We start from the raw sequence: 12,706 nt of genomic DNA, 5'->3' as shown, positions 1-12,706 counted from the left end.
TTTGTGTTAACATGAGTTAGAAATCTTAAACATTTTATCAGATAAAATAGGATGAAAATTCAAATATAATAGGCTATGTCACAAAATAATTTATGAAAATAAATTTGAATTATCTTATTGCATGTCTCACAATGGATTTGAAACGTTATCCTATTTAAAACTTTTATCATGAAAATTACCCTATATCTGGAAAGTGTTTTAGTTAAATTTTTAAAATTTAAATCCTGTGCCAAAACTATCATTTTTGTTTTGAATTCAGAACATCCCAACATGTGCCAACAAATAGGAATATAATGAGAGGCAAAACCAAAAAATCTATAGAACCAGAATAATTTCAGTAATTAATTAAGGATGCTTCCTAATGCAAATATCAAGCTTTGAAATACCATTTGGTTCTTGGGAAACTTTTATGTTGTGGGGCACTGTACAGTGAAATTTGGGATGAATAAGGGTATTGACTTCTGATTACTGTCTCCTATAACAGGATGACACACCCCTACCAGTTTCCATGTGAATCATAAATCTCCATGTAGAAGAAGAGCATCTATATGCCCCATTTTCAGGCTCTAGCATGAATCTTCTTTGGCCAGTGAAATATAAGTAAAGGTGACTTTTGACAGGATCACACAGAAACGTTGAGCTATCATGTACTTCCAACAGCTTTTTTAATTCTTCCCCCCACCTCCCCTGCCACGTCCCAAATAAGTGCTAGTCTTTTAATCTGGATCCAAGGAATAAGAAGACACTTTAAAACTGTTTAAAGTTAGTCTTCAGCCTAGAGCTCAGATGTAGCTAATCAGCATCCAATATGCAACAATGAGTACCAAATTTTTGTTGTTGTTGTAAGGCACTAAAATTTGGGTGGAATTTTGGTTTTTGGATATTTTTGGTTTTCAGGGTTTTTTTGTTTGTTTTGTTTCAGAATATTTTTGTTTTTTGTTTGCTTGTTTGTTTTTTGCTGCACTGTAAGTTAGCCAACATTGATTAACATTTCTGGTTTAATATAGTAGGAGCCAAAAAAAAATCCTTAACTAAGGGAAAATTCTAATGTAGTTTTGGGAAAAAGCATATACGGTAATGGAGGATATGGATTTTTTTTTTTTCAAAACTAGCTGGCTGCACTTAGATGTTGGGAAGACTTTATGGACTTCTAGGAGTATATATGTTATTTCGAAGATTACTTAATTAAACCATGAACTAAAGAATAGCATAGATCCCTCATGTTCATGTACAACTCTGTAACACCCCAAAGGAAAACAAAACACCTACATCTCCCTCATAACCTCACAAACAAATAAAATTTACTTTACAAGCAAGATTATATTTTCTAAAACCAAAAACAAGCAAACAAATAAAAAGCATAAGGGGCACCTGGGTGGTAGCTCCGTCTGTTAAGCATCTGACTTCAGCTAAGATCATAATCTCATGGTTGGGGAGTTCAAACCCCTCATTAGGCTCTCTGCTGTCAGGGCAGCGCCCACTTCAGATCCTCTGTCTCCTGATATCTCTGTGCTTCCCAGCTCACACACTCTCTCCCTCTCTCAAAAATAAACATTAAAAAAATGAGAAAGCAAACACACAATATAGATTTGGTATAAGAAATTATCAACCAATAACAGACTATCTTAAAACTTCAGGCTTAGATTGAAATAAGAATGTCTTAATAATAAAGCCCACAGCATTCTAGAAGCTGAGAACAGTTATATGATTGGGAACCATATATTCCAAAGAAAAGATCTTTATCACATTTTTGTTCAGGGAAAAAAAACCCATGACCTGATACAAGAATAATGCAATTTGTGTGCCACTATTTAATTCTTTATTGTGAAGCTGCATTTTATACTATGTAAAATATTTAACATATTCCATCAAATAAGCTCCATTTCAATTGTGTATTTATTCTTTTTAAATCTAGTATTCACTATGGAGTGTAAGCTTCTTATACAACATTGTCCAATAGCAATTGGACAGGTGCTCATCTGACCTTTTCCTAAATATTTTTTTTAATTTAGTGATCCCTCTCATTTTACTTTTCTTGCATGTTTGCAATGCATGTTGAAGTGAAAAAATTTTGAGACACGTTTGAGTCACCTTTCTTAAAATATATTTATCTTTCATATTGCTATTGTTGCTATGAAACCATGACTGTAGACCATTTCTTCCAGTACTATCATCACTCTCTGAAGTTAGTTTTATAACTGATAGAAGGTGCAAATTATTTCAGACCAGTGCAGCATTGCTAGAACCCTTACAAGGACTCTTAAGACAAGGTCTAATGCAAAATTATATGTGCTCCAGAAGATCTCCTCCAATGCTGAGAAGATATCTATTTTTACTAAGTTCTTCTTGCATTTTCATCACATCAGTTCCTAACATGCACCATTTTCTAAGTCATATTATAGAGATTCTAGAATGCAGAGATCATGTCTTACTCATTTTCACATAAAACTGACTTTAACACTTCACTTACAGAGTGTGACAAATCGTAAAAATATGAATAGATTCTTCCATCCCTTATCCGTACCTTCTTAAAATGAGATTCTGAAGCTCTTCCCATTTAAATGTAGTCTATTTCACAACTTAGTCTGCCTTCCATTATGATATTTACCCTCAATAAGATGTGGTAGAAGTGGCCTTGTGTCGGTTATAACCTCAGTCTCAGAAATCCTAGCATGCTTAAATTTGTCACTGCCTCATTGATAAACACAAGCTAGCCTGGTGGAGGATAAGAAACCACACGAAGTAAAAGCAAGTTATCAGATTTGAAGTCATCAGCCAGACATCCCTCAGCTACACCAGTCAATAACCAGGAGGCATGAATCATCCGAGCTCAGACTCACTGAAAAGAACCACTGTCTAAGCCTAATCCCAACTATTGACTTAAAGAATTGGAAGCTTAAATAAATAATTGCTTTTTAAAGCCACTAAGTGTTGGGGTAGTTTGCCATGCAGCAAAAACTAACAAATACACAGAGCAAGAGAAGTGAAAAATAAGTGACATAAGAATTTGCCTTCTCTTCCATATGCCATACTTAGTGTCCTACAGCTTTTCTTTTAAAATTCTATTTTTATTTCCTTCTTCTAGTCCTCTGGTACATACAACTTGAGTGATTCACTATGTATGACAGTTAGTAACACAATCATCATCCATCCATATCTGAACTCCTCATTCTTTTTTTCAAAACTTATTTTCCACTGAAGATTTAAAAATTATCTTGGAGGGGTACCTGGGTGGCTGAGTTGGTTAAGCATCCACTCTTGGTTTCTGCTCAGGCCCTGCAGGTCCAGTTCGTGGGTTCAAGCCCTGCATCAAGCCCTGCACCAACAGCATGGACTCTGCTTGGGATTCTCCTTCTCTCTCCTCCTCTCTGCACCTCTCCTGCTTGATTGCTGTCTCTCAATCTTTTTCAAAATAAATAAATAAACCTTTTAAAACAATTATCTTAGATACCCAAGAATCACTGGTAACAATATTCAGGCTCCAATTTGTGTTATGACTATATTGTATCCCGAATTGAATAAAATTATATGATATTTTAGATATAACCATGGCTTTGAACACTTTAAGGAATATTAACCACCATTTAATACACAATTCTGTGAATATCTTGGATAATGTAAGTCTGTCATGAACAACTTGATGATGAACAATTGTGATGAAAGTCAGAGCTCTTTGTGTTGGGAAAGTCAGCATTCATGAGTATGCAAATGAATAATCCATAAATTGCTAGGAATAAACATGAAAAAGGGCATAGGGATTTCTTGAGACAATAAATATGCTTGCAGGAAAATACTTTCATATAACTTTTTATCATAGTAAAATATATATAACATAAAACTCATTTTAACCATGTTTTTAGTTGACAGTGTGGTGGCAATATAGTCAGAGTGATGTGCAACCATCACCACGTTTATCTCTGAAACTTTTTCTTCAGCCCAAACTGAAGCTCCATCTCTGTCCAACAATAATTTTCTCCTCCTCTGGCTCCTGAAAACTACCATTTATCTCTATGGATTTTACTATCCCAGATATCTAATACAAGTGGATCCTGAAACATCTGTCCTATTGTGTGGGTTTATTTCTCTTTGCACAATGTCTTGAGGTTCTTCTATGTTGTAATATGTATCAGACTATTATCACTTTTAAAGCTAAATGATATTCCATTACCTGGGTACACCACATTTTGCTTATCTATTCATTCTTCAAAGGACATTTGGATTGTTTCCACATTTGACTGTTGTGAATAATGCTGCTATGAATAGGAGTATATACATTTATTCAAGTCTCTGCTTCAGTAAGTGAGATACATATCCAGAAATAGAGCTGCTGGATTACTATTAGCTTTTATAATATATTGTTAGATGTCCATATAAAAATACTGAGAATTATGCATAGATTATTGAGAAATCCATCTATTAAAACGTTGTGTTTCAGGGGTACCTGGGTGGCTCAGTCGGTTGAGCATCCGACTTCAACTCAGATTGTGATCTTGTTGTTTGTGAATTTGAGCCCCTCATCAGGCTCTGAGTTAACTGCTCAAAGCCTGGAGCCTGCTTCAGATTCTGTGTCTCTCCCTCTCTGCCCCTCCCATGATCATGCTCTGTCTCTCTGTCTTTCAATAATAAATAAACATTTAAAAATATTTTTTAAGTTGTGTTTTAGGTTATTATGCTTATACAGTTTCACACAGAGTAAAAGAAAATGGAGGTTAAGACATTCCTTAATGCCTATACTCTCACCTTTCCTGAGTAGTCACTTGATCACTTTTAGCATCAGGCTGATAGTGCCCTCCTTCTCAGTCTATGTGCATAGGGTCACATTTTTCTGAACCTGCTAAAGAGCCTAAAACTCCCATCATGGCTCAAGAATTCCATCTTTGTTCTGAGTAATGAGGAACAATGCACATACATTAGGCACTCTAACTATGAGAAATTAAAGATAATAAACCCTAATTGGACTTGTTATCTTATCTATCTTGAATTTTATTATATTACAACCTACTATCAAATATTGTCTCACACATAGAAAGCAAATGAAGAGGCTTTGTTCATTAAAAAAGGGGAGAGTGAGTGGAGGTAGTACAAGTCTCAGGATTTGTTTTCTTTTAGTTTTTAAAACTTATGGTATAAATAAGGCATTCACAAAACAGAAGACTATATGAGACTATATGATTTTAAGGAAAAAAATTCTTGGTTCTGAGTTACACTCTAATAAAGACTAAAGATAATCTTTTTTTTTAAAGTTTATTTTTATTTATCTTGAGATAGAGATAGAGAGCAAGAGGAGGAGGGATAGAGAGAGAAGGAGACAGAATCCCTAGCAGGCTCTACACAGTCAGTGCAGAGCACAATACAGGGCTCAAACTCACAAACAGTGAGATCATGACCTGAGTCAAAGTCAAGAGTTGGACACTTAACCAAGTGAACCACCCAGGCACACAGATCAATGACGATTCTTATTGAAAAAATATTTAAAAAATTTTTGGGATGATTATGGTTTTTCCAAAGTGGAAAAATGTGACTCAGTGTTTATTTTGGAGTTCTGGAGAAGAGATTAGTAGGGAAGGAACTATTAGCTTCAATCATATTCTACAGTACTAATAAAAGGAATATCTTTATCAGAAGACACAGAATACAGAAGAGGAAGAAAGGAAGAAAGCAAGGAGAATGAAGAAAGTAAAGAAGGATGGAAAGAAGGAAAGGAAAGGAAGGGAAGGGGAGGGGAGGAGAAGGAGGAAGGGGAAGTGAAGGGAAGAGAAAAGGAGAAAAGAGGGAAGGGGGAAAGGAAAGGAAAGAAAGAGGAAGGGAAGGTGGGAGGCAGGAACAGAGAGAAGGAGAAATGGAATTGATATCCTCTAGGGGCTACAAACTGTCTTGGGGATTAAATCAGGAGAAGGAGACTGTGGTAATAAGGTAAGAAAAGAATCCAGAAATCAAAGCAAGAATTTTCACTTGCCTTGAGAATAGGAAGACATTAAATGATTTATAAAGTTTTTGTTAATGTTTTATTTATTTCTGAGAGAGACAGCATGAGCAGGGGAGGGTCAGAGAGAGGGGGAGACACAGAATCTGAAACAGGCTCCAGGCTCTGAGCTGTCAGCACAGAGCCCGACACAAGGTTGGAACCCATGAACCATGAGATCATGACCTGAGCCAAAGTCAGACGCTTAACCGAGTGAACCACCCAGGCGCCCCTAAATGATTTTTAAAAAGGTGTTTAGCAAAATTAGATTTTTTTGTTTTTAAAAATACACTCTGTGAGGAGCCTGGGTGGCTCAACCATCTAAGCATCTGACTTCAGATCAGGTCATGATCTCATATTTCTTGGATTTGAGCCTCACACTGGGCTCCAGGCTGGCAGTGTGGAGCCTGTTTGGGATTCTGTCTTTCTCCCTCTCTCTGCTCCTTCCCCACTTACGCTTTCTCTCTCTTTCAGAACAAATAAATAAACTTTTAAATTAAAAAAAACAAAACACTCTATGATTTGGTAAAGAAACTATGGTGCACAAAAGTAGGTGCAGAGATGCCAGTTAGTAGGATTGGCAGTTGTCTCCGGGTGAGATTATGCTATGTTGGACTAAAGAGGTGATAACGAGAATAGGGAAAAACTATTTTAGACATGTGAGAGTAGAGAAGAATGAGGAGTAAGAGACCTGTGTGATTCCCAAGTTTCTAGTGTAAGAACTTATAATGGTAGTGGTGCCTGGGTGGCTCCGTCAGTTGAGCATCTGACTTTGGCTCAGGCCATGATTAGCATGGAGCCTGCTTTGGATTCTGTGTCTCCCTCCCTCTTTGACCCTGCCCTGCTCATGCTCTCTCTCTCTCTCTCTCTCAATCTCTCTCTCTCTTTTTCTCTCTCACTCTGAAAAAGACATAAACATTAAAAAAAATAAAAGTATTAAAAGAATTGATGATAGTAACAGTTACTAAGATGGCAAACAGTGGAGGAAACAAGGAGGTTTGGACTGGATGGACATTAAGACATTTTGGGGATTAGATGAAAAAGCGGCATCCTACTACAATGGAGAAGCAAACCCACATGCTCTGGTTTTATTGCATGAAATGGTAAAATGTCATTGTGGGAGTAGAAGAATATAGCACTCTGTTTGGTTCAAAGACATATTATTAAACTGGATTTTAACAGAGTTGGTCAAATAGTAAGATACACTTTTGACTAAATCTTCAATTTCACTAAAAATATCTTGATTTCAATGATTTGTCTTTATCTTTTCTAAATTGTGCCCTCCCCCCCATTTTTTTCTTAAACTACAAAGAGCTGCTTTTTAAAAATGTTTATTTATTTATATTGAGAGACAGAGAGGGCATGGTCAGGGGAGAGTCAGAGAGAGAAAGACAGGAAGAGAGAAAATCCCAAGCAGGCTCCACACTGCCATCACATAGCCCAATGCCAGGGCCCCAACTCAAAAACCAGTGAGATCATGACTGAGGAGAAACCAAGAGTCTGACGCTTAACTGACTGAGCCAACCAGGCACCCTGTTTCTCCTCCTCCTTCTCCTCCTCCTGCCCCTCCCCCTCCTCCTCCTCCTCTCTCTTCTTCTTCTTCTTTTAATTAAAATTTAAAGCTGAAATGATATATGTGGATTTTGGTGCTAAATGAGTTTGATATTGCATAAAATCAATTAATATTGGGAATAATAGTATTTTATTCTTAGTACTTCAAGATTAGAGAAACAAATTCAGGTATTTTTTTCACACAATTGAAGTTTTTTTGAGCTTTTAATGTTTATTTATTTTTGAGAAAGCAAGAACGAGAGACAGAGTGTGAGTGAGGGAGGGGCAGAGAGAGAGAGGGAGACACAGAATCTGAATCAGGCTCTAGGCTATGAGCTGTCAGCACAGAGCCTGAAGCAGGGATCGAACTCACAAACCATGAGATCATGATCTGAGCCAAAGTTGGATGCTTAACCAACTGAACCACTCATGTGCCCCAGCATAATTCAATTTTTAAACCAGTAAGTTGATTCAGCTTTATGCTATATATTAGCATACAACATTATGCTACATATTTTGAGGAATATACCAACCACAAAATATAATGGAAGAAAATCATTGTCAAAGAAAATCTACACACAGATAAAAACTGAACAATTGATTATATGCTTTGTATAACTATATAATATAACTATGAAGGCATATGTCATTATATGCTGTTATATGAAAATATAATTATACACATAATAAGATTAACAAATAAGAAACCATATATTTTTAATATTAGACATTATATATTTTAGTAAAAGAGCTACTAGCTTAATATATATTATATGCTTATTTATTTATTTTGAGAAATGGAGAGTGTATGCACACAGGTAGGGGAGGGGCAGAGAGAGAGGGAGAGAATCACAAGCAGGCTCCACACTGTCAGTGCAGAGCCTGTTGTAGGGCTTAAACCCATGAACTATGAGATCATGACCTGAGCCAAAGTCAGACACTTAACCAACTGAGACACCCAGATGCTCCTAATAGGTACATACTTAAATATACCTATTAATGTAAAAATATAGTAATTGTCTATTGGAAAAGAGAATTATTGACAATCTAAAAGTACAAATTTTCCTCAGTTTGAAAACTGTTTATTATTGAATACATTTTATCTTCAAGTAAGACCCTAAATATTTTGTCATGGAGCATTTTAAAACAACTGTGCTTATTTTTTTTTAAAAAATGTTATTTAATCCTCAATAAAATATCTAAAATTTAAAAAATTAAAACCAAATAAAATTAAAACAACTGTGCTTCTTATGACTTAATCTTAACAAATTCCAAATCAGTGAAATCATATTTATGAAGTTTTATTTTCTACTCAGCATGGTATAAACGGCAGGAGAAAGTTGTCAAGGATAGACAGGATGGCTGTCTGTTTAAGGACTTTGTTGCATTTCAATGTCTTATAATTAGACAGGTGTCATGTCCATTCTAAAGAGAACTATCAAAATATACTGCATTTTTTTCTTTGTTTTTTTCTTGTCATTTCAGTTTGACAGAATTGACTGAAAGGAAAATTGAATGAAGAGACATGTTTGATTTTTACTTGAGCTACTGCCAAAAGAGAAAAGCAAAGGGTAAGTGGTGGACAAGTAACTTCATAATGGGTAGGTAATATTTACCCGATAACAAAACTTCAGTTTCATGATAGTTCTCCTGCCTGGGACACAGGAAAGTCTTGATCCTGATTCTATCTATATATAGATATATAGTTCAGTTTTATTCTCTCTAAAATAAGTCATATTAGCCTAAGTGGATATTGGCATAGAACAATCTTTGGAGAGTCAACATGTATTTGGTGAAAGTAAATGGTAAAAATATATGTGTGAGAATTTAATGAGAGGCATTTGTATTTTTCTCTCTTCAGAATCCTTTTAAATCTTTATATCAAACTAATTCTTGATAGTGAAGTAGTAAAGTACACAGTAGAGATATAGTATATGTATAATACCTAGAAAAGACATATTCTCTTTCAGAGAAGTGGCCATGATCATGAGTCTGCCTTTTATAGATAATCTTTTATGAGTAATTTTACCAAAGTCGTCATGTAATACAGATAATTTAAGTGAACCAAGTAGCCAAGCATCAAAACCAAAATAAGTTCTATGTTTCCTTTGTGGGGGCAATGCTACATTTAAAAAAGAGCTTAATATTCTAACTCATTAGCAATAAACCTTCCTGACTCTTGGGTTTCTCTAGGAGTCATTCCATTCTTCTTATTGTTTCTCAGACTAAGTAAGGAAGGGAGGCTGCTTTTATTCCACAGTGTCTATATCTATCTCTTCTGCAATATAACAGCACAATTTCTATATCGTGATGTACATGGTATGAGATGTCATGTTTAATTATTAATGCAAAAATGAACAAATCATTTTTGTTAAGTATTATAAGGCATCACCTGAAGCTTCCACACACCAAGTAAAGAATTTGAATTATAAATCACATTGTAGCAGTTCTAGTGTTCAAGAAGTAATATTTTTAAATTATTATTTTAAAGTTTATGCAATATTTAATTTTTTAGAAATTGGCATTAGTTGAAAACTTTTTAATGGTAAGTTACTAATAATCATTAGATCATCATCTTTAAATATTTGTAAAGGGGTACCTGGGTGGCTCAGTTGGTTAAGCTTCGGACTTCAGCTCAGGTCATGATCCCGTGGTTTGTGAGTCCTAGCCCTGCATCAGGCTCTTTGCTGTCAGCTCAGAGCCTGGAGCCTGCTTTGGATTATGTGTCTCCCTCTCCCTCTGTTCCTCCCCTGCTTGTGATCTGTCTCTCTCTATCTCAAAAATAAATAAAGATGAAAAAATATATATATATATTTATAGAAGAATATATTCCCTTATTCATTCCTTCTAAAATATGTATATATGCTAAACATTGTACTACCTCTTTTAGTGCAAAAGTGAATAGGACAGAAAAAAAAAAAAGCCGGGGTGCCTGGATGGCTCAGTCGTTTAAGCGTCCGACTTCGGCTCAGGTCATGATCTCACAGTTCGTGAGTTCGAGCCCCGCATCTGGCTCTGTGCTGACAGCCAGCTCAGAGCCTAGAGCCTGTTTCAGATTCTGTGTCTCCCTCTCTCTCTCTCCGACCGTCCCCTGCTCACGCTGTCTTCCTCTCTCAGAAATAAATTAAAAAAAAAAAAAGAAAAAGAAAAAAAAAGAAAGCCTAGTATTCAACTGAGAGTAAATATATAAGAAAACACATAATTTCAACTAATGTCAATTGAAATTATACAGAAAATAAAGACAGAAAATAAGCCAGATGATGAGATAGATGGTGACTAGGAAAAATTCATTAGTGAGATACTCAGAGATCTTCTTTGAGCAAGTAAAATCTAAGCTCAAGATGAATATGGTGATGAGTCCAGTCATGCAGAAATTGAATAATCTAGAAGAAATAGATAATTCATAGGAACATACAACTTGCCAAGAGTAAATCAAGAATAAATATAAAGCCTGTACAGACCAATATCAAATAAAGGAATTTAAGTAGTAATAAAAAACTACCCATAAAAGAAAAGCCCAGAGCTAGATAGCTTGCATCTGTATTCCACCAAACATTCAAGAAAAATTAATATTACTATTTCTTATGCTCTTCCAAAATAATAGAAGCAAAGGGTATACTTCCAAACTCATCTTATGAGGCCAGCATTATCCTGATACCAAAGCCAGACAAGGAACCATAAGTAAATAAATCCCCAGGCTAAGATCTTTAATGAGAATAGCTACAAAAATCCTCAATAAAATACTAACAGACCAAATTTAACAACACATCAAAATACTTATATACTCTGACTAAATGTGGAGTTATTGCTGGGATCCAAGTTTGGTTTAACAATCAATGTGATATATATTAAAAGAATCAAAGATTTAAAAAAAAACACATGACCATCTCAATAGATGAAAAAACAAAACATCAAGTTAAACATCCATTTATGATAAAAACTCTCTCTCTCTCTCTCCATATATATATATATATATGAGAGAAATATGAATAGGACATATATATATTATTTATCATAAATATATGTATGTATATATATATAAATTTAAAAGGATTTAGAGGAAGGAAGAAATTATACATATATTTTTATTATATATATTATATATAAATATTTATATATATATTTAGAAGGAAGTCACTATAACAATCAGAGCCATTTTTAAAGAATCCATAGCCAGTATCATAATCAAGGAGAGAAAACTGAAAGCTTTTCCTCTCAGATCTGGTACAAGGTAAGGATATCCACTTTTGCCACATTTATTCAAAATAGTATGAGAAGTACCAGCAAGGGCAAAGAAAAATGAAATAAAAGGCATCCAAATAAGAAAAAAATAAAATAAAATTATCTGTTTGCAGATGACATGATCCCATATGTAGAAATCCTANTGCTATGAAGGAAATAAACAGGATGATGTGGCAAAAAAAAAAAAAAGAAAAGAAATCCTAAACTCCGTAAAGAACTGTTAAAACTAATAAACAGATTCAATAAATTTGCAGGACATATAATCTACTTGTAAAAGTTAGTTACATTTCTTTACACCAACACCAATCACTCTGAAAAGGAAATCAAGAAAATGATCTTATTCATGGTAATATAAAAAAAATACTTATGAATAAATTTAACCAAGGAGAGGAAAGATCTGTACATTAAAAAATGTAAAATGCTGAATAAAGAAATTAGCATATACACAAATACATAGAAAGGTATCCTATGTTCATGAATAAGAAGAATTCCTACTTGTTAAAATGTCCATACTACTCAAAGCAATATACAGGTTCAATGCAATCCCAATCAAATTTGTAATGGCATTTTTACAAACATGAAAAATACAATTCTAAAATTCATATGGAATCACTAAAGATCTGACATAGCCAAAGCAATCTTGAGAAATAACAAGCAATTATGATATTGGCATAACAAATAGAAACAAAGACCAAGGCAAAAGAATCAAGAGCCCAGAAATAAACCTAAGCACACAAAATAAGGAAATGATAGTCTCTTCAATAAACAGTGTTGGGAAAACTGGGCAGCCACATGCAGAAGAATAAAATTGGACTCTTATCATTCACAGACATAAAATTGATTCAAAATGGATTAAAGGCTTAAATGCAAGACATTAAACTATTATATCCCTAGAAGAAAGCCTAAGCAAAAATCTCCTCAATAATGATTTTGGAAATAATTTTTGGGATA

Source organism: Crocuta crocuta, unplaced genomic scaffold, assembly GCF_008692635.1.
Source record: "Crocuta crocuta isolate KB4526 unplaced genomic scaffold, BGI_CrCroc_1.0 scaffold629, whole genome shotgun sequence".
Taxonomy (NCBI): domain Eukaryota; kingdom Metazoa; phylum Chordata; class Mammalia; order Carnivora; family Hyaenidae; genus Crocuta; species Crocuta crocuta.
This window is presented reverse-complemented; position numbering follows the sequence as displayed.